Raw genomic sequence first — 23868 nt, 5'->3', positions numbered from 1 at the left:
CCTGAAAAGTACTCTTCGGTACTCTGGCTCCTGTCTCTTAAAACAATTAGCTACGGTCTTGATTTTTGTTTCTGCTCATTACCTATAGTCTTTATCTTCAAAGTAGGTGTGGATAGTGGATCACTACTTTTTTTTTTTTTTTAATATTTATTTATTTCGAGACAGAAAGAGAGAGCATGAGCAGGGGAGGGGCAGAGAGAGAGGGAGACACAGAATCCGGAGCAGGCTCCAGGCTCTGAGCTGTCAGCAGGGCTTGAACCCACCAGCCATGAGATCATGACCTGAGCTGAAGTCGGACGCTCAACCGACTGAGCCACCCAGGCGCCCCATGATCACTACTTTTTAATCCAACACTGATATAGGCACCACTCTAAGATATCAGTACTTCTTTGGAAGCAATTTATTTTGTAGAGCCTTTTACAATCTAATTGTTCCTGATTCATGATTTAGTTTAAGGAGATTCTCAGTGAAACATGCTCTATTCTTCTGTCCTGTTTGCTCATATCATATTGCTTTCTGCAGGTGGATGGTAAGCTATTTGGCCTTTCTCACACGATCACAGTCTTTCTCTTGGAATAACTAGGGTTATTGGCTTTATTACCTTCAAGAGAAGTACAATTTCCAAAGTATGTCGCACTTAGGAGCTGGGGCCACTGTATCTAATTTCCTTCACTCAGTAAAGACGGTGGAAAGAATATTTGGAGTATGCAGAGAATAAATAGGTTAGCTAGATATTTAAGTCTGACTGTGAATGACACAAAGGTTTCATTGTTTTAAACTGCTTTGCAGTACCTCCTATATTATAATTATTGTCTGTTTGGGCTTTAACAATCCAGTGCTCACCTAATTAAAATGACACTGTTAACTCTTATTCAGGCTGTGTGGTATTTCTGTTCCAACTATGATGGATAAATCATTTGGAGGACATAACCCTTCACAACCTTTATCAAGACCTCACACTGTAATCTGTCAGAACTAGTCCCTGAATACAGTTCTTCTTTCTTCTGCTGCTGAACATTTATATGGCAATGAAATGTTAATAACTCCTAAGAGAGTTGGCTGGATTGTACTATATTTTAGAAGGAACAATTATTTCTCAGAGGCCCCAAGATTTAAATTGGATAGTCTATCCAGGGACTTCAACCTCAGAGACTTCTCTAGAAGTAGAATGATCCAGAAAAGCCATTTTCGATAGGCTTTGAAAATTTCATCTTTTCTAAAGAAATTGTATTGAGGCCAATAACATAAATATGGTTGGAACATGGTTGGAATATTCCTTTCTTGACTGCCATATATTAAACGTTTGACTTCCCTGAATTTCCTCACTTACCACTTCACAAAATACATGACTCTTCTCTTGGCCATGGTATGATTAAATGTCATTCAGCACATCTGATCATAATATTTTGCACATAAAAACCTAGCTACTATGCACCAGAGTTGACAGGGGTAATCCTTACAATTTCTATGTAATAATGCCAAGTTCCCTTTCTGTGTATAGTTCACATTTGGTTTATCTATTTCTGTTCTTGATTTGATTCTGGCCAGAGCCATGCAAGTGTAAGAACTTATATTAATCTACATCTCTGCCTGCCACAGTCATCTAAGTTTCCACTTTATCCTCTGTAACCATGGGTAGGGTTTTAAAATCTCACTGACATTTAGAAGAAATTTTAGAAGAAAAATGTGTGTGCTGGGTGGTGCTTTAATAGTGATTCTCTTTTCAGAAGCTCCTTAATTCCTAAAATGACTTTTTAGTGGCTTGACTATGTACTGTTCACTCAGCATGTGTTTTGAACATGGATGTTGGACAAATATTTGCATGGCTCAGTTTTATTCTTTCCTTCCATGAGTTTTGACATTTCTTTCTGATAGTAAGTTTACAAGAAATTCAATCTCAATCTAAAATCTAATTATATGTATATCAAATGTACGTGCATATTTGTTTTGGTCACTCCACAGAAGGAGATAAACCTACACCCAGCATTTGGTTTAAATGTTAAGACTGCTGGGCCGCCTGGGTGGCTCAGTCAGCAGAGCGTCTGACTCTTGATTCAGCTCAGGTCATGATGTCACAGTTTATGAGATCAAGCCCCACATCAGGCTCTGCACTGACAGCTCAGAGACTGCTTAGGATTCTCTCTCTCCCTCTCTCTCTGCCCCTCCCCACTTGCATGCGAACGCGCTTTCTCTCCCTCAATCTCAAAATAAAGAAACATTAAAAAAATGTTAAGCCTTCTGAAGCCACACGCACCAAGAGAGTAGGAAAAGGTTTGTTATATAATGAGGCTTTTGGAGGGAGCAGGCTGCCTCCTCAGCAGGTCCAAAAGTGAATTGAGAGAGCAGGGAAAGGAGACTAGTTCAGGGTTGGGGTTTTTTATCCTATTTAGGGCTGGGGCTGCAGCGAGTTTCCTGCATGTGGCTTGAACTTCCTGAGTGAGCCCAAGGAGGAAGTACCAGCCTTTCTTATCAGCTTGCCCAGATGTGGGGAAAAGAAGCAGAGAGGTTTAAAAACTATCAGTAAGCAAGTATCAAAAACCGGAGTCAGACTCTCAATACAATACCACACCTGAATACACCCACCTACCCATGCTGCCTCCTTTATCAAATCTTCCAAGAAGACTTCTGTGCATTGCAAGGACTTAGGTTCCTTGTCACCCCTGGCTCCTAATTCCTGCTCCTTTGTGACTCTCACTTGCATTTCATCTCCCAAGGGGGCTTGTGTCTTTGCACTTGGGTTGATCAACATGCAAAATTCAGTCCTGGTACGTGACCGAAAAATCAACTAAAACAAAAATATCTCACTTACACAAGACACTTGTATTTGTGGCAGGCTACTCTAAATGTTTGATCACTCAAGGGGAGAGCACAATAGGGAGATTATTATCCCCAATGACAGGAATTTGCCACATCTCTTAGAAGGCAGAAGTGCCTACTTAAGTTTGAACTTTAAATAATTAGAAGTGTTTTTTTTTATTTATGACATAAATAAAGCCATTCTCCTGTGATTACAGAAGATTTTAAATCTAAGTAATCTAGCAAGTGTGCATGTGTGAGCACTGACACACACAAACACACACACACACCCCTACCCAATGGAAAAGAATGCCGATATGTGGTTTGTTGATCTCGGTGACTCCCTTGATACTGAATGAGGAAACTTCACACAAACTTGTCTTAGACTCAGGAGACTCAGAAATTCTGATATTCCCTCTGGAAAATGAAACTGAAGATCACAAAAGAACTTTTAAATCAAATTGTATCATTTGTATAAAACTCATAAAGTGGAGTTCTTACAGAAAGTATCCAAATTCATTTTTCCTCTTTTTCTTCCACTGAAAATATTCCTCAGAAAAAAAAAAGGACCAGAACCACTTCTGTTTCTTCCTAAGATATATATTCACACCTCCCCTCCCCTAATGAAATGTGGGACTAGAGGTGAATTATTTTGAGGGTCAACTTGGCATCATGAGTTGAATTTGTGTGTGAACGTCAAGGCTCTGATGCTCTCTTGTAATGATGTCACGGTGAGTATTTCCTGAGAGAGTTGGGTCTGCAAGCACCCGTGGGCTGCTTCCTTCCCAATCGAACCCCCAGCAAGATTCCTTCTGGAGAGGACAATCTGGTAAATGTACTGGCTTGATCTTTGTCTTAGAATACAAATAATTTGGATGATTCAAATATAAATGTCAAGGTGTATTTTTCCCCAGTTCTAGGACATATAGTTTTAGAAACAGTTTATCCATCTTTTATGGAAGCAAATCAACATTTTGCATAATGAAGAGTTCCATAGGGCTACCCAATACTAGAAAATATTCAAGATTAAGAGACGCTTGCCTCACCCAAACTTGCTAAAATATTAGGAGGTGATTTTATAGGGGAAAAATTACACATGTTCAGTTATACATGTCAAATATAAAAATTGTATCTATTTTCTCATTCATCAATTATTTTTTTTGCAAGTAATTTTCTTGATTGATATAATTCAAATGACTCAAAGTGGTTTCTAATAAAATGTTCTCAAGGATCCAAATGAATCAAGGAATCTTTATATTTAAACATTTCACTTGCTTTCTCTCTAAAACAGAGAAATTGGTTTTAAAACAGATGATACATCCTGATATAGCCTTTGGCCCAAACTAATGCTGACTGAGGAAATCAGCTGTATAATTTCTATAATCTATTTTTGGATTTAAATCTTTGTGAACAAATTTATATTAATAATCAAACAGTTTTAAATCAGGCTAATTAGAATTTGAAAGTGATCAAGACCAGTGACGTTTCTCTTGAAAATGCCAAGGTTTTTCCAAGCTCTCTGGAGCCAGAAAGGCCTCATTTGAGTTCTCAGTTAACTAATCATGTTGTTTTTGGCAAGGCACTTGTCCTCTTTGTGCCTCAGTTTCTGCATCTTCCAAATGGAGATAAAACTACCTGCCTCGATAGGCTGGTTGTGAGAACTGGTGTAAATGAAATGCTTTTCAGAAAAAAAGCAGAGCCTGGGGCCTTGTTCAGAGTGGCACCTAGGATTAGAGTAACTAATTTCACACTGCGTATTCTGAATATTTTTTTTCCCTTCTGAAAATACATATTCCTCTGAACTAGTATGTCAGCTCCACAGCAAGGTGACTTTTAAGTCTGTTTGGCCTGTGTATGTCTCAAGTGTATCATTTATACTTGCTCAGGTGCACATGATACAAAGAAACTGTCATACACACACACACACACACACACACACACACAAACAAGGAAAATTATCTCTCTTCTTCCTGTTCTGAAAATGTTTATACTGCAGGAAATACAATATTGTATGAAGACTTTCTTTTATGTATAAAATACAAAGCTTTTATCCCAAGCTTTATGCCAAATACAATTGAGCTGAAGAAAGCTTCCTTCTTACAAAAGCACCTGCAAATGTTTAACTGGCTATTGTGACAGAGGTTATTCTTACAACTTCACCGGTTTCTAGGCCCATTTAAAAAAAAATAATGTGATGGGATAATAATTTGAGATGCTCTTTTGGGCTAAGAGATATGAGCTATCTTGCTCAGCAAAGAGGCGTCAGAGAAAGAGGAGAGATAAAAGATGGAAACTTCCTAGATTTTTTTTTAAGTTTATTTATTTGTTTGAGAGAGCCAGACAAAGCTTGAGTGGGGAGAGAGGCAGGGAGAGAGTGAGAGAGAGAATCACAAGCAGGCTCCTCACTGCGAACACAGAGCCCGATGCAAGCCTCGAACCCACAAACGAGGAGATCATGACCTGAGCTAAAACCAAGAGTCAGAAGCTTAACTGACTGAGCCACCCAGGTGCCCCAGAAACTTCTTAGCTTTTTGATTCAACCCACCATCAAGGTTTAAGACAGGGTAATTTAGGAGTGATCAGTTAGCCAGAACTAGTTTTTCCTACTTCCACTCAGCTCCAGACCAGGTAAACCTCCCATAAATTCAGGGAGCGAACTGAGAGTATCCCGGCATTGGTTGTTCTCTGTCCTGTATCTTACCTTCACCCCATAATGCATCTGGGTGGACTTTGGAGTAACAGTAGAACTCCTCAGAACAATTTTGAGGATGGTTCAGGAACTGAGAAGACCACCAGCCTGTCTGTATTCCAGTGATTACCAGCCTTGCTGAGGTCCTCCCACCAAATGGTGTGAAAGCTAGACTCAAAAAGCCTGTAAGGTGTGTTAGAAACACGAATTGTAGCTTCTAGGCACCATAGAGGGCTGTGCAAGGGCAGCCAAGACTTCTCACTGTACAAGAGAAAGGGTACGAAAGTTGGATGAGAGAGGGAATAGTTAGGGCAAGCCTGGAGGTGGTTCCTTCAGCTGAGACAAGCAACAGATTTAGCAACAGATGTGCTGCTCTGTCCTTGCCCGGGGCTGGTTGTGAATGCAGTTCCTTGGTGAGACAAAATTTCTCTTTGGTAAAAACTTGGATTTCTTTGAGAGACTGATATGTTTCTCTCTCTCTCTCTGTTTAAATTTATTTATTTTTGAGAGACAGAGAGAGTGAGCAGGGGGAGTAGCAGAGAGGGAGAGAATCTTCAGCAGGCTCTATGCTGTCAGCATGGAGCCTGATGTGGGGCTCGAACCCACAAACCATGAGATCATGATCTGAGCTGAAACCAAGAGTCAGACGCTTAACCGAGTGAGCCACCCAGGTGGCTTGATGTTTCTCTCGCTTTTTAAGACTTGAATTCTTTAGTGCAGTTGGAGGTTCACAACAAAATTGAAAGAAAGGTATAGAGATTCCCCATATGCCCTCTACCCCACACATGCCTAGCCTTCCCATTATCAACCTTATTTACCAGAGAGTGTTACATTTGTTACTATAGATGAACCCACAATGACACGTCACAATCACCAAAGTCCAGAGTTTATTTGAGGGCTCACTCTTGATGTTATATATTCTTTGGGTTTGGACAAATGTATAATGGCATGTACCCATCATTAAATGTTATACAGAGTATTTTCGCTGCTCTAAAGAAATCCTCTGTGCTCTGCTTATCCATCCTTCCCCACAGACCATCCCTGGAAATCACTGAACCTTTTAATATCTTCGTACTTTTGCCTTTTCCATAATGTCATGTATTGGAATAATATAGTATGTAGCCTTTTCAGATTGGCTTCTTTTACTAGTAATGGCTTCTTTGACTTTTCGTGGCTCGATAGCTCATTTATTTTTCATGTTGAATAATATTCTAATGTATGGATGTACCACAGTTTATTTACCCCTTCACCTCCTGAAGGACACCTTGGTTGCTTTGGAGTTTTGGCAATTTTGAGCAAAGCCATATACACCCGTGTGCCGTTGTTTGTGTGGATATAAGTTTTTCATTTCATTTTGGATAAATACCAAGAGACATGATCACTGGATCATATAGTAAGGGTATAGTTAGTTTTGTAAGAAACCTCCAAACCATCTTCCAAAATGTACAGACGTACGATTTTGCAGTCCCATCAGCAGTGTATGGGAGTTGCTGTTGTCCCATAGCCTCACTAGGATTTGGTGTTGTCACCATTCTGGACTTTGGGCACTCTTTTTTTTTCTTTTTAACTTTTTAATGTTTATTTACTTTGGAGAGAGGGATAGAGAGAGAAAGAGAGAGAGAGAGAGAGAGAATCCAAAATCCAAAGCAGGCTCCAGGCATCACAGAGCCTGACATGGGGTTCGAACCCACAAACTGTGAGATCATGACCTGAGCTGAAGTTAGATGCTCAACCAACTGAGCCACCCAGGCACCCCATTTCTAGGTGTTCTATGGTTTCATATCTTATATTTAGGGTTATGATCCATCTTTAGTTAATTTTTGTGGAGGGTATAAGCTCTGTGCCTAGATTTTTTTTTTTTTTGCATGTAGATGTCCAGTTTCAGTGCCACTTATTGACGAAATTATCTTTGCTCCGTTGTATTACCAAGGGCCACTTGGCTATAGTTGTGTGGGCCTATGTCTGGGCTCTCTATCCTCTTCCATTGGTCTATTTCTCTGTCTTGACTGTAGCTTCATGGTAAGTCTTGAAGTTGGGCAGCACGTCTTCCACCTTGCTCTTCTCCTCCAATCTCATGCTGGCAATTCTGGGATGTTTGTTTCTCCATAAACATTTAAATCAGGTTGTCAATATATATTTCTCTTTTCATGTGAGAGGTTCAACTCAGTCAATGTTTTCTCACTTTGGCTCCCTGCAAAATCAGTGTGAGATGTATCTGCCCAGGCACTGGAATGCTGTTCGTGCTTGTAGTTGGAAATTTTTATTTTCTTTCTCTTTTTTAAGTATTTCTTTATTTTGAGAGAGAGAAAGAGAGAGAACAAGTGAGGGAGAAGTGGAAAGAGAGGGAGAGAGAGAATCCCAGGCAGGCTCTGCCCTGTCAGGGCTCAAATTCATGAACCATGACATCATGACCTAGGCCAAAGTCAGTTGGTTAAGCAACTGAGCAACCCAGGTGCCCGAAATTTGATCCTCTTTTTTAAGTCTTGTTGTCTCCACTTTTCTTTAATTTCATCTTCTGAATCATATCCCTTGGATAAAGTAAATCTAAACATGAACCATTCATAAACAGTCAATCCAAATTGAATGAGCCCACCATTCACCTGCCTCACAGAGATGGAGATCTCGTCAATAAACCTGGAAGATAAGGATATGATTCCCATTCTCTCTTCCAACTAATGCATTTCATTCTTAGTTGTGACTAATGAAACAAGTCACGATTCTTCACAGGACAAGAGGGAAAGCAGACTGCTGGGTGATCAGACTTTCATGTAGAATGTTGGCTTCCAAGATCCTATTGACAAAGTCCTCAATAACCCTGATTTTCTCTGCTTGAGCACAGTTGTTGCATTGAAGAGATTTCTCATGTTTTGCTCTTTAAGCCTGTCTTTTTCTGGGTGTGCTCTTGAACCTGAGTAGGTCCTTCACTGACAGCATGTGAATATGATCCAAAACCACACAGCAAGATGTGCAGAACAGACAAATGTTTAAAGTGCCTGTCTCGATGTGATCTCTTTCTTAAAGGACAGAGCAAATTCGGCATAAATATCAAACACTGGTGAAGTATCGGTTAAAAAAATGGTTGGTTCACTTATTTTCCTCATTAAAATCTGAGTACCTCTACTCAGTGTCAACTTTCTTGAATGTTTCTTCATGATTCCTAATGAGATAAAATAGCTATAAATAATAGCTATTATTTTGAGTACTTACTATGCACCACACACCGTACTAAGCACTTTATATTTATTTCACTTAGTCTTCTTAACAATCTTATAAAGTCTTCATGTCGTTTCCATCTCCTTTTCAGATAAAGAAACTGATGCACAAGAAAATTACTTTTTTTCCCCCCATATCAGGATCTAATAATTGGAAAGCAAGAATTTGAATCTAGGTAGAATCTAAACTCTGTGTTTTTAACTACTTTGTAAATGGCCTCCAGTCTCAAACTATTAAATACTTGAATATACTTCAAGTAGCCTCCAAAGAATCAGGACTATGATCTAAAATAACTTGTATGGAAGTAATCGGCATAAACAACATTCGTCAGGATTTTGCACATCATTTCATTTCTTCATTTCTGAAGCACATATTCATCCTTCAAGGCTCCAGATCCTCTTCTTCAATGAAGTCTACCTCTCTCCTCTAGGCAGTATTTGTTACCCTGTCTTCTGTCCTCTCTTAATAACTTGTTCATATCTTATGATAGAACTTACTGCCATAATTAAAAGTCTTCCTTCAAGCCAGCTAGAATGTTCTATTTCCTGGGTACCTGGTAGGTGCTAAATATATTTTTCTGAGACAAACACATTGAAATTCCTCAAGCCAAAAAATCATCATTCTGGGAAGAAATTCAGAGAGAGAAATAGATAGCAAATATCCTTTTTGGAGCAAGAGGAAGAATAAATTCATACAATTTATGTACAACTAGAACAAGCTAAGTCTGAAAGAGATGGACAAATCTGTCGAAGCTCTATTTCCCAACTCACAGCAATAGACTTCTGAAGAAAATATCCTGCAAAAGAACAGAATTCTCTATCTTTCCACACTTCACAAGAAGTGAGGATCTGCACAGAACCCTGTTCATCTTCAAGGTAGGGCCCCCGGTTTGAGGCCTTCCTAGATCACATCAAACGCCAACACTGACATCTGCTGGAAATGCACACTGGCCACATTTTCTGCACTTGGTTAAAAAGGGGAAAAAAAAGTGCAAGATGATAAGAAACTACCTAAAAACTATTTCTGAGCCCAAACCAAGAACTAATATATCAAGGGAATGTGAGCTTGAGCAATCCGGGGCATTTCTTTCATTGAGAATATAATCTTGGCAAACAATATCATGTTTTTGGTGATAAGCACGGCCATAGATTTAGGATTCTGAATCACTAATTCTTTTTTAAGTAACCCTTAGCATGGCCCCCAAAATATATTTGATATTTTTTAAAAGCAAAATAAGATACGTATCTCTGTATATGAGGGATTCAGTTAATCCCTACTGCACATTTCATAAATAGCATGGGTTGTGCTCTCTGGTTTTTAGAAACCGCTAACTCATTTTTGGGCTGCAGTTTTTACGGGTATGAAGAACAGAGTCTTGACAAATGAAATGGTGTGTTTCTGTGGCTTGTATTCTCCCATTTTCCTACGTTTACCTTCTGCTGTCTCACTTGTGATACCACTTAGGTATTTGGGAAATAGTCAAACTGAAGAATATACTTTCCTCCATTTGTTTATTTATAAATGTTAAGGATAATCAGATGTAAAATATATTTTCTACATTTATTTCTCCTAGTTACTGAAACTTTTGGTAAAAGAGAAAAATTCTGTGACTCACGGAAACTATTTTATTTTTTAAAACAAATCTACCAGACCTGTATATTTAAAATTGTTATTTTTAGGGGTACTGAGTCACTTGGGTGACTCAGTCTACTGAGCATCTGACTTCGGCTCAGGTCATGATCTCACAGTGAGTTCGAGCCCCGCATCAGGCTCTGCACTGACAGTGAATGGCCTGCTTCAGATCCTTTGTCTCCCTCTCTCTGCTCCTCCCCTGCTTGCACCCTGTCTCTCTCTCAAAAATAAACGTTAAAAAATTAAAAATAAAATAAGAATAAAATAAAATTTTTACCTGTAAACATCAGCTCCTACCTTCCTATCATAAGTCTTCATTTGTTAAAAGATGTTCATATTTTTCTTCTAAACTTACCTCATAAGTTTTCTTTCTTGAAGAAATAAGGTATTTATGGTTTTCTCTTTTTGCTTTTCAGTTTTTTATCTTTATTGTTAAACACAAGTAAGCAGAAAAAGTAGACATATACCTCGGAGGTTTTGTAGGTTTTGTTCGAGAACACTGAAATAAAGCATATATCACAATAAAGTGAGTCAAATGAATTCTTTGCTTTCCCAGTGCATATAAAAATTATGTTTATATAATACTGTAGGTCATGGAGTATGCAATAGCATTATATCTAAAAACACAATGTGTATATCTTAATTTTAAAGTGTTGCTAACAAATACTCACCATCACCTGAGTTTTCAATGAGTCATAATCGCTGACCATAGATGACTGTAACAAATGCGATAATCATGAAGTAGTTTGACATATTATGAAAATTACCCAAAAGGTGACATAAAGACACAAAGTGAGCAGATACTTTTGGAAAAATGGCATTGATTGATAAATCTGTTCCATGCAGGCTTATTACAAAAGGTCAGTTTGTTAAAAAAAATAAAAAATAAAAAGTATCCGTGAAGTACAATAAAATGTGGCATGCCTATATCTCAAACACAAATGGACAGCTTAATGTATTTTAATAACACAGCTTAATGTATTTTAATAACATGAGCACCATGTTATAACCGCCACTCAGTAACCATCACTCAGATCGAGAAAGAAAACATTGCAGTAAGTATACATATCGAAATACTATAGTGTTGCTGGAATTTTAATTTTAGATCGATGGGATCATAGTGCGTGTTTTCTTTTAGATTTGGCTTCATTCGGTAACCATTCTGTAAGTTTTGTCTGTGTTGTTACTTGTGGCTGTGACTTATCTTCACTGATCAATAGTATTCCATTTTATGAATATATCACCATTTGTTCATCTGATCTATCACTGATGGCTATTCAGGTCACTTCCAGTCTTGTGCTGTTTATAGTTCTAATGCTTCTACAAGCATTCTGTGCACGTCTTCTGGCACATTTACAGGCATTTCTGTTAGATATAAGCTCACGCTGGGCCATCGGTTATATGGGCTTTCAAGGTCACCAACCTTGTCATGACGTGGTTGTACCAATTGTACTCTCTGCAGTCCTATGTGAGTGTTTCATTTACTTCACATCCTTTCCAACACCTGGTATGGTCACACTTTTTCATTTCAGCAAATGGGGTGGATTTGTGGTAATATCTCATTGTGTTTTTATCTTGCATGGAATATCCTCTTTTATAAGGTACCCAAGAAAGTCACTTGCTCATTTTCCTAATGGGTTGTCAGTCTTTTTCTTATTAATTTCTAAAATTTAAAAAAAATCCATGTATTTGACTTTTTGAGCTTGCCTATTCAGTTTCTTAATATTATCTTTTGTTGAACAGAATTGCTTTAATACAGTTTTATAAAGTTGCATTACATAAATGACTTCAGACTGAAAGGTTTTTTTTACTAAAATTTTTTTTTAATTTTTAGAGAGAGGAGAGAGCACACAAACAGGGAAAAAGGGCAGAGGGAGAGAGAAAGAATCCCGGCAGGAGAGAGAGAGAGATTCCCAGGCAGGTTCCACGCTCAGCACAGATCCAGATGCAGCACTGGGTCCCATGACCCCAGCCAGAATCATGACCTAAGCTGAAATCAAGAGTTGGCCACTCAACAACCACCTGAGCCACTCAGGCACCCCAGACCGAATGCTTGTAAATCTGATATTCTGGGAAGCAAATAGCTTCATCTTTATGGGCATCTGTATATATATAATATATATATATATATATATATATATATAAACATGTATACATATATATGTATATGTACACACACACACATATATATATACATATATACATATATATACATAAATAGAGAGACAGAGACAGAGACAGAGTTGAGGATGAGAATAAACATAAGGCCCATTGGGAACCCATGTGTCTTCAGATATATTTTCCCAGTTGTGTCCACATAGATATTCCATAAACACTTAAGATTCAATCTGATAAAAAAGGCGTTTATCTCCATCCCTATTAAATACTCCATTCTTTTGCCATCAATTGTATTGTTTTGCACTAGGTTGCACGGAAACTTCAGAGCCACCCTGAGTCCTTCCTCTTTTTCTTTTCCTTCCATATCCAATCACAAACCACACTTCTCCAGACTTCTATACTTTATATGTTCTTTCCTATCCCTGTAGCAGCCATGAATATGTACCTCTTAGATCTCCAGCTGTGCAGGTATCACAGTTGCCTGACAATCCTAATTTCTTCCCCTCTCAATCCCCTGCCGCATACATGCCAAGGCTATGTTTCCTCTGAGCTTCTTCACTTTTTTTGGGAACCACAGACTAATGGGAAAATAAAGATCTTTTAATTTTTATTCTTTTTATCACTGTTTTTAATGGAGATATAATTGACACATAACATTAGTTTCAGATGAACAACATAATGATTCAACATTTGCATACAATGTAAAGTGATCACCATAACAAATCTAGTTACCATCCATCACCACACAGAATTATATTTTTTTCGTGTTATAAGAACTCTTTATAGTTTAAGATCTACTCTTTAACTTTCAAAAATATGCATTAGAACTATAAACAGCACAAGAAGTGACCTGAATAGCCATCAGTGATAGATCAGATGAACAAATGGTGATATATTCTTAAAACGGAATAATATTGATCAGTGAAGATAAGTCACAGCCACAAGTAACAACACGGGCAAAACTTACAGAATGGTTACTATTAACCATAGTCACTGTGTTGTACATTGTCTCCCCAGGATTTATTTTTTTTATAAGTGGAAGTTTCTATCTTTTGACCACCTTCACTCATTTTGCTATATTGTGTGGTAGTTCTATTTTCAATTTTTTCAGGAAACTCCATACTGTTTTCTGCAGGGGTTGTACCAATTTGCACCCTCAGCAGCAGGGCACAAGGATTCCCTTTCCTCCACATCCTCACAACGTTTGTTATTCCTTCTCTTTTTGATAATAGCCATTGTAACACCTGTGTGATGTTATCTCCCCGTGGTCTTGATTTGCATTTCCCTGATGACTAGTGATGTCGGGCACCTTTTCATGTACCTGTTGGCCATCTGTGCTTTCTTTGGAAGCATGCTTATTCAGATCCTCTGCTCACTTTTTAGCTGGATTCTTTTCTGTCAAGTTGTATGGGTTCTTTATGTATTTCTGGATATGAATTAACCCCTTATCTAATGGCATCTTGACACTTGAGGACTTCAAGATGCTGAGGAGGGTGGAAGATGCAAAGTGAAAGAGGGGAAGGAGGAGGAGGAGGAGGGGAGGGGTGGGGGAGGGGAAGGGGGGGCACAAAGACCAGTAGGATAAGAAGACCTGAGCAAATTACCACCATTCCGGTTCCTGGGCAGCCCCCTCTGGAGGAGGCTTATCAGACCCTGGCCCCAACTGGAGAGTTCCTGGTCACCCTGGAGCCTGAACCCAAGCCCAACTTGGCCTGGAGGAAGGCCTGGACATCCTGGGGAATCTATTGAGGAAGCATTGGTCCCAGGCCCACCCTGCTGGAGCCACCCAGCCAAGGGCCCAGTCACTGCAACTGCAGCCCTCACTGGAGAACAGCAGGCAGGTTCAGGAGGAGTCAGAGCTGGTGTTAACCTGAGCTCTTATGATGTCATCGAGGCCCTCGACCACAGTGTACAAGTCATGGATGTGGGAGAGATGATTATGGTCACTGCGGACTCCAAGTACAACCAAGGCCTCAGACACCATCCTCCGCAACCGTTCCCCCCAAAGTGGCCCTGTGCCTAGAGATGATCCTGAGGATTCCATTGTCGAGCCTGACCCGGAGATGCTCAGGGAGCAGCGCGTCACCCTGGCAAACTGGAAGAAGAGGAGCAATGTCAACTACCTACAGGCCAACTTGGTGCTGGCAGCCAACTCTTATGACCCCACCATCAAGGCCATCACCTCCAGTGCCAAAGTAGATGTGACATTTGAGGAGGAAGAACAGCTCTTGCAGCTCGGGGTGAAGCGTATGAACAAACTGGCAGCTTGGCATCTGAGGGTGGTCTCAAAGCCGGAACGTTCCAACAGGACAGTGAACAGAGAGTCCCCCAGGCTGAGGAAGAAGCACATAGACCAGCAGAACTCGGAGACTGTCCTGTGCTGGAAAATGCTGCCCCCGCCCCAGCCCAATGCCCAGCGAATGCCTTGCAGGGGTGCCTGGCCCATTTGCTGGAAGTGGCCGTTTGGGGCCCTGAGGGTGCCCTGGGAGGTGTGGCTCTGTCTGTGGTCTTCGCTTCCAGGAACCAACCGCCCAGGTGACTGCCACCTTCTCCACACCTTGGGTCCTACCTTGTGCTCCCTAACTTCCCTAGGCTCCCTGTCCACTGCCTTCACATGCCTAGCCCTCTCCTCTGCGACAGGGCACGAAGGTTTGGAGTCCATAAGGCCCAGGGAGCAGGCAGGATTGAGGTCCTGTAAGGGGAAAATGAGGCAGGGCCAGGGCCTCATGTCCAGCCTGGAGACAGGGTGGCCCCTCATTCCTCCAGGGCCAATTCCCATCCCCACCTCTCTAGGTAGGTCTCAGTAGGGGCTGGCCTCAGTTTCTCCTTCCCAACAGGCCCTGAGGCAGCCCTTCCCCTGCCCAGTCCCAGTATAAATGCCAATCCCTCCTGGGTCTCCTTCTACCTTCTGACCAGGTTCCACCACCCGACCCCACCCCCCAAATAGTAAAATAAAGCCTCTCTCTCCCACACTCCCTGCCCCCCCCCCAAAATGCAGATGCATAATAGCAAAATATGGGGCTTCTTTAATAGGTCCCTTTGGTTTGGAGTCTCTCGGTTAACCTGGCTGAAACTTTCCAGTAACTGTGCTGTAGTCTGAAACTCTTCTTACCCTCTCCTCCTTCCCGCCCCTTTTTCTCCACAGGTGTCAGATAACAGAACAATCTGTGGGCCTACCCACCTTCTCTAGCTTTCTCCCCACACGTTTTTTTGCAGGTTTCATCCATCGTGGCATCTGCTTTTGCAGGTTTCGTCTATCGTGGCATCTGCTTCCTGGAAGGCCCTAACTGCTCTTTACCCTAATTCTGATCATCATGTTTCATAACTAAGAACTGGGTTTCCTGCTTCTAGTTTTACCTTCACAAATCCTCTGCCAGTGGCAACCAGAATATTCCATCTGTCTAGAGCTGGCCTCTGAATGTATACTGAGACCCATGAGGTCTCTATGTTCCCATTCCAGCCTATCCAGTTTTCCCATTTACTGCTCATCCAGTTGGCACTCCTCCAGGAGAGCTTCCTGAATCACCCCAAGTGAGATTTAGTGTCCGTCCCCACCAATCACCCTGTCACCTAGATGCTTCTAAGTCCTATATGTTATGCCTTTGTACCTTTGATCTCCATCAGGGCAGGGTCAGTGCCTATTTGTCTCAACTCCATATCATTCAACAAATATTTGTTTTTAAGTTGAAAGTGTTAGATTCTAGTACTTCGTTAATTTACTATCTTTAAAAACTCTACAGTACAAAATAATTGATTAGTTTGTTCAAGTGTTTTTGCAATTATGAGAGGACAGGCTTGTAATTCTGGAATTAACAAGGCAAAGAAGCAACTGTCCAGACTTTCCTTCATTTCAGGATTCCGAGAACCTCCATCCAGAGGGTAGACAAGAGAAGAAAAATAAGACCAACGTAGAATCAATCCATTTTCTATTGATAACAGCGTTTGAGGAAACATCAAAATGTTAATACTAGTGACTAAATTGAGGTCTAAATTTTGTGGTGATCTAGTGTACTCATTCAACCTTTAATATTCATATTTGAAATAAGACTGATAAAGAAGTCCGGTCTTTTGGGATTTTTGTAAAAAATGCAACGAGGTAAGCATTTTAATAATTTCTTTTATTTCTATTTAAAAATATTGTAACCATTTGCCCGTGCAGGTGGTGGGGATGTACTTCCTTTTGGCAAATCAGAGAATTTAAAAAGATATCCACATTAGGCCAACACACCAATCAATTCAAGTTAAAGAAACAGTATCACCGGATTTTGTGGGGCTCAAACTCAGGTGATTGTCACATCTTTGACTTAACAAACTTAAGGCTTGGATATTGTGCAACTACAGAAGGCAAATAATACTTTCTTTATCATACGAGCATGATAAAGATTTTAGAAAGTTGCATGACACTGAAAACCACTGGGAAACCTGTAAAGTTGAGGACATTTGCATTGCACAGACTCATCTTCTGGCTCTTTCTTCTTCATTGCTCCCTAGGAATCAGGGAATCTTTCTCTTTCTTTTCCATAGCAGTTTGCATGGTCTTCTAGGATTTCAGTTATTCATTTGAATTGCAGCTATTTGTTGACATCTATCTTTCCAACTTTTCTTTTTGCCTTTTGAGAATAAAAACTGATTCAGATTAATGATATTGTCCTCAGTGTCTATCACAGTGCATGGCACAGATTAGAATTCTCTAAATTCTTGGAAGAGAGAACAGGAAAAAGAAAAAAAAAGTCAAAAAACAGTGGGAGAGAGGGATGAAGAGAGAAAAAGAAAGAAGAAAGAAAGAAAGAAAGAAGAAGAAAAGCAAAAAGAAAGAAGGAAGGAAGGAAGAAGAAAGAAAAAGGAAGGAAGGAAGGAAGGAAGGAAGGAAGGAAAGAGAAGGAAATGAATTTAAGTCATTTTCCCATGAAGTCTCCTAAAGTATTTAAATCTCATTAAGTATAAAATGAAAAATTTCATCTCTTATTCAGAGGTTGTTAATTAGCAGTGAACAGGTGGGAAAATTGTTTGTAGGGGAATGTAGTGGTGTTCCAGACCCTTTCAAGTCACATCAGATGAAATAATATTTCAATACACCTTTTCATAGGAGAGTTCTGCTGGAAGCCGAGGAGCCAAAAATAATGATCAGAGCTCAGAGCCTTGTGAAATAATATAAAGGGAACAGGATGGAAGAAAAATAAACCAACTAATTAAAACAAGATAAATATATTAAAAAGCATTCAGACTGTAGGTGTATATTCTGCACAAATCAATTTCGGCTGCAATTCTTATAATTTGTTCACAAATAAGTGACTTATGTTCCTCTGATGCTCCGCTACTGATGCTAATTAACACGGGCTTGAGGAGCCTGGGAAAAGGAATACATAAATAAAAACAGTTCAGCAGATGATAGGGAAAGACATTTGCATGCAAGGAAACAGACTCTCACTCTCAGACTTAGCAATCTTTTCAAGGATTACAGAAAAACTGTAAAGGCTTGTTCTCTCACCACAGACTCCTTATGAGAATATGTTCATGAGGTACACCACACATACTAGAATATTCCTTCCTACATTCTCCTCTCCATAGATAATGGGTTTGACAATCACGGTTTTTATTCAAGAAGGGAGGGAAGTTTTAATTAAGCACATTCTAAATTACTCTATTTAGTGGTACAGTTAAGGAGGTTCAGCGTGGGTTGCGGGTTGAATACCAGTTCTTTCCTCCAGACTATTTTTCAAAACAATGGAAGACACTGAGATTCTGTCAATCTTTCTAGATTCTCAGTGGTTGCATTGTTTTCACGGCCCAAAAAGCTGAGGTGATAGAATGCTCCTGCTCTCCATTTTCGATTGAAGCTACAAGATAGACTTAATTAAAATGCAAGCAAATGAACACAACCAGTGCCTCCTAAGTACAAAACGTGGTGCAATGCACTGAGTGCCCCAGTGGTAAGACTGGCTTTTCCCTCCTGGTAGAAAAGTACCCTTCTTTGGGGAGATGCAGATTTGTAAATAATAAACCTGTAACACCAGGAAGAAGGAAAGAAAGTGTTAAAATAGAGGGAAAAGCAATAAGCCCTGAGGAAATAGACCAAGAAGTAACGAATGTCCCCTGCATCGTGTCAGGAGGGGAGAAAAGAATGTTTCTGGATGCAGCGGCATTTACTGGAGCAGAAAGGATGGGTCAGCATTCCCCAGGAAAGACTTCTGGGAAAGGTACGCCACCAAGGTAATGTCACGCCTCCTTTAAGTCACTCAGGTCTGCTCAAATGCCACATCCTTGGCGAGGAGTACGTTGCCCTCATCTCCCCGGTTAATGTAGTTACCCTGCTAGCAGATTTCCCTAAGTAGAAGGATCCGTAAGACACTTAGCTGTCTTTTTTCAATAAAATAATATATGTTAACCAATTTTGATGAATTAGGGTGTCTTTTGGAGAACAGAAGAGTGAGGAGGTAACTACCCAGATAAACAAATCGACTGATTTGAAACAGAAATTTGTGTTATAAATAAAATGGAAATCGGGGATGATAGACTCACAGAGACTAGTTGGAGTTTTAGAGCATTGTGACCCAAGATTGTACTAACAGGGGTTTTATTAGTGTTCTGTTACTACTCTTCCCTAAAACAGCATACATATTTTACTCACTTGGCAAGATATTTTATATAATTTTCAACTAACAGTGATAGGTAAAGTGCGTGTTTTGTAAGACACGTTAATATTCTGGATTTGGCAAATTGAATCACTTAAATGGGTGGATGGTTTAAAAAACAATGTAAGTGATTCAAAGTAAAAAATAAAGGAAAAATATAGGAGGTAATTTAAGTAAAAAACAAATGTTTACGAAAACAGAGATTTTTAAACCCAATTTAAAAAGCCTCCTATAATCCTACCACTAAAATTACTTTCCCATATAATTAAATCATTTTTGAAAAATGCTTTTCATTTTATTTTTTTTTAAATAGACTCCAGCCCAGCACGGAGCCCAATGTGGGGCTTGAACTCACGACCCTGAGATCAAGTTCTGAGGGGAGATCAAGAGTCAGATGCTTAACCCACTGAGCCATGCAGGTGCTCTGAAAAATGCTTTTTAACTATATAACACTCCGTTATACTTCACTTAGTCATTTTCTAACTATTGAAAAAAAGACTGTTCTTTAGTTTTGCCATTATAAAAAAATGCTATAATTAGCATAATCAACCATACATAATTTTTCAATATTCAGATTACTTCTCAGGGATATAAAGAATTGGGTAATGAGGAGAGCAGTCATATTATTCAAAAAGAGTAATTTTCATTTAATTTTATTCTAAATTACTTTGTGTTACAGTTAAAGGGCTCAGGACAGTTGTGGGAGGAGAGAAGTAATAGATCAGGGTGTATTCAGTATCCTATACATCATATTTTAGCTATTACACTGTGAACTTGTTGCCATTCAATCTAGTATCTCAGAGCCTCGCACAGTGCCTTGGCACATAGTTAGATTCTAACTATAACTATAGTGTGTGTTCACAGAGCTGAGCCAGTGCTAATTTAAGCATCTAAAATAAACCTGCAATAAAAAATGATATGGAAATACATTAGGGTCACTCAGATGTAATTGGAAATATTATTTTGATAAATAGAATAAAATATTTTAAATGCATTGTTTAAAGGCACACTTTTTATGACAATGCATCCATTCTGTTATTTGCTCTTGAGCACAATTTTAATATGGGGAAAGCTCAAATAGTTAAGCTTAGATAGATATGTCTAAACTGTCACTTTCAAATTGACACGACTTAGGTACAATCGATGGTCATATCATGCTGGAAAATGAAATACGAATTTTCAGAATGAGTCAGAAAGTACTTGATTCTAGTTTTGAAATATCTGCTATATGTGCAGCAAAGAGCAGGAGCTGTGGTGAATTAAAGGAAGATAAAGTTTCACTGAACAGGGAAGACAGAACTGTAGATAACACAAATACATACAGTGTATGCATGGTTCCTTGAAAAAAAGGGCTGTGTGACCTAAGAACTAGGGCAGAAAGTGAAAGATCATGTGTAGCAATTTGCAAAATGGATACTAATAAAATAGTGATCATAGTTAACATGTATCAAGTGCTTGCTATATGTTCAGGTGCTGTTCTAGGCACTTTTTGTATATTAACCCAATAATTGCCTTCACAGCAATTAAATCAGAAGGTCTAGAGGTAGGAACCAAGCCTGAATACCTTTTAAAGATCCCCCAGGTAATTCCAAACTGCAGAAAAGTCTGGGAACAACTCCATGACCCTGCAAGGTAAATATTCTTTTTATGACTTCTGTCTTATTAAGGTGATTTCTGTCTTATTATGATTTCTCTCTTATTAAGGAGTCACAGAGGTAAAGGAATTCGAAGGGTTAGAAAGTTGAGAGATGGATCCCTGTGGTCTTGTACCAGAGCCCTTGACCACGGCAGAGCCACCCCAGTGCTCACTGCCATTTCCAATACATAGCTTTGACTTATATGAATTTAAGGAAATTTTCAATGCATGTCCTAAAAATAGTCATTATAGGGGATTATAACCTACGTGCTATGTTTCCTACTAGCATCTGTGATGCTCTTCTCACTGGCTAGGACCCACCTTTACCATGCACAAGGATGTGCCCCAATTCCTTAAACTCCTCCCACCCTCAGATGTGACACTTCAGAGCCCACTGAAGTCCGCAGGTGGGAACTGGTTGCATGTGTGAAAAGAAAGGGGCCCAGGAGTAAAACAAAGCAGGGCATACACTAAAGTTCTTCTTGTTACTAAGACCCTATTCAGGGCCCAGATTTTGACTGTTAATTTGTTAGATGCTAATTCCTAAGGCTTCTTTTGTTCAGCCTCTGCTGCAGCCTTGAAGTTCCTCTTTTATCCTGAACCTAAAGTTATGTTATATTATGGGACTTCGGGGGTGGGGATGGGATCGAAGTTTTCTGCTTAACTTTGCTACTCTCACTAAATGACTTTAGGCAAGAGGCTTATGTCTTCCAGACCAGGGCACTGTGTGCCATTCTAAATGGACTTTGGAGATCCGCTTGGCTAAATTTTTGGTTCTCTGGCACTTCGTGGCTCTAAATTTAAGTTCAAGTATGTTTGTCTGTGGACTGCTCACTGATTTCCAGACCTTCAGAGTCACCATGACCGCTGGTTTCTATCATGAACTTGGGGTTCTCCTGTGAATAGATCCTGTCTACCCGGGCAATCTTGGTGGTAGCTATCCTGGTCCAAGCAAGTGCCTTTCAGTTACAACATGGGTGGTATAATTCAGTATTTAATACTCCCATAGTTGTGTATCTAGGGCCAGAACAGATTTAATAAACCAGGCACTTGGGCCTGAGGACTCACACCGATGTGGAACCCTCCTCCTACATTTTCTTCCGGCTGCTTTTCTATGTCCTAGGAGATCTATTCATGACTGTGGCCCAGGCAATGGTTGCAACAGCTAAAATCTTCCTCTAGGGAAAATGCACCCATCTCGATGGAGTCACAGAAGCCCACCTGAAGCTGTTTGACCCCCTTCATGGAGCTCTTCTAAGTTCCAAGGTCAGGGATTCCACCTAGAGGCAAATGGGATGGAGAGTAGTGGTTAGAATTTACACAATGACCTGGTGGCTCCCAACCACCACGAATAAACCTCCTGGATTATTCCCTGTTAAAAAATAAATTCTACACTTTGTCCTTATGAAACCCAGAGAGAAAGGAACTGGTCGCTCTTGCTTCGGTAAGTTGTTTTCTGAAAGACCGTTATCAGCTCACTAATAGTAATAGGTTTTATCTGTGTTCTAAACTGCCACTGTTATTTGTTCCTAAAAAGGTGAATTCCAGGTGAGGCTATATTTTGTTCTATTTCCCAACATTTGATTAGCAAAAAAAAAAACAAAACAAAACAAAAACAAAAACAAAAAAACCCAAAAAAACAAAAACAAAAACAAAAACGAAACTACATGAGCACACAAAAAGCTCATGCAGCAAAAAGAAAATTGGGGGTCAGATTCCTTAAAATACACAAAGGGGTAGGCTCTGCCTTTGTTTGCCTGGGACCCTTGGCAGGGATGGGGGAAGGATGGGGTAGCTGAAGATGACAGGCATCCAGCGCAAGGGTTGACAACTCTGAGGAAGCGTGCCAGTAGGCCTTGGAAGAAGGAGAGTTCCAGAGCCCCAAGCCCAGGTCAAGCACAGCACACATCTGGATCTTGCTTTTCTGAAGGTCCTGGGAAAACCTAGAGTCTAACTCCCAAGAGGTTTGGAAGGGTAGCTGTGGCCCAGCGTGGCCTCCCACAGCACAGTCAGATTTACCACCCGTTCCAAGTGCTCGTGGGGCCAAGGCCCCTTCTAGGGATGGCTGGGCCCAATGCTGGCAATGGCCGAGGGTTTCTTTAAAGTCATTTCAATGAGGCCTGATGTTGTTTTTATAGATCAAGAGACAAATGTCAAAAACAAATCACTTGACATTTAAATCTCTCTGTTGCATATTTGTGGACCTCCATGATGTTAATACAGTTCAAGCAGGTATCTTCTAGGCTTTCAAAAATTTCCAAATTCTTTAATAATATCACAACACACTATTTTCTCCAGAACACAGAGGACCTCAAGTATTTTTTTTTATGAAATTTATTGCCAAATTAGTTTCCATACAAGTATTAAATTGACTGCCTCAAACTCATTAGGGAGTGGAGTGAAAATAAGTTAAAAAATAACAAAATTTTGTTGCCGAGTGTCCTACAGGTTTGCTTACAATGTTAAGTGACTATTTCTTATATGAAGGAAACTACTGGTCTGAGTGTGCCTCAGTGACATTATAGATTGCTACGCGTCACTTACCTCCAGAGTAATTCCCAAGTGTAAACTCTGTGAGTGTCAAGGCTCTGTAATGAAAGAATGGCTCTAGCAAATGATTTTGTTCCCCCAAAAAGAAAGAAGTAACTAATGACTTCTAAGACAGGGTCCCATCCTGTGAGCTGATGACCCCTAGTGGTCCTTGTCGTCAAAGATCCTTCTGAATAATAAGTGTTGTCTGGAAAATAGCAAATATCTCAAACACTATTTTTCTGTTGTGATTAATAAAATACAGCATCACTTAAAGGGCTGAATACTGTTGTGATTAATAAAACACAGCATCACTTGAAGTATTGAAAACTTACAATGGCTGTTCATTACTGAAATTCTTTTTCAATTAAAAGATACCCAAAATACCATCACTAATTGCAGAGAGTTGGATGTTTTCACGTTACTCAAAAATATTATAAACTCCTGCTTTATATAATCATCTCCGGGACAGCTACTCTAATTTTGATTAAGTGGCACCTCGAATAGTTGGATCCACTGAGAATAACAGGAATGTTCTATAGAACTCAACCACTGGCAGAACTGTATTAATTATAAATAATGCACTTACTTTTGTTGTAATAAGTTCTAGAGAAAAAAGCACC

The sequence above is a fragment of the Prionailurus viverrinus genome, chromosome C2 (assembly GCF_022837055.1).
Source record: "Prionailurus viverrinus isolate Anna chromosome C2, UM_Priviv_1.0, whole genome shotgun sequence".
NCBI lineage: Eukaryota > Metazoa > Chordata > Mammalia > Carnivora > Felidae > Prionailurus > Prionailurus viverrinus.
The sequence above is the reverse complement of the archived record's forward strand: the minus strand, read 5'-3'. Positions refer to the sequence as shown.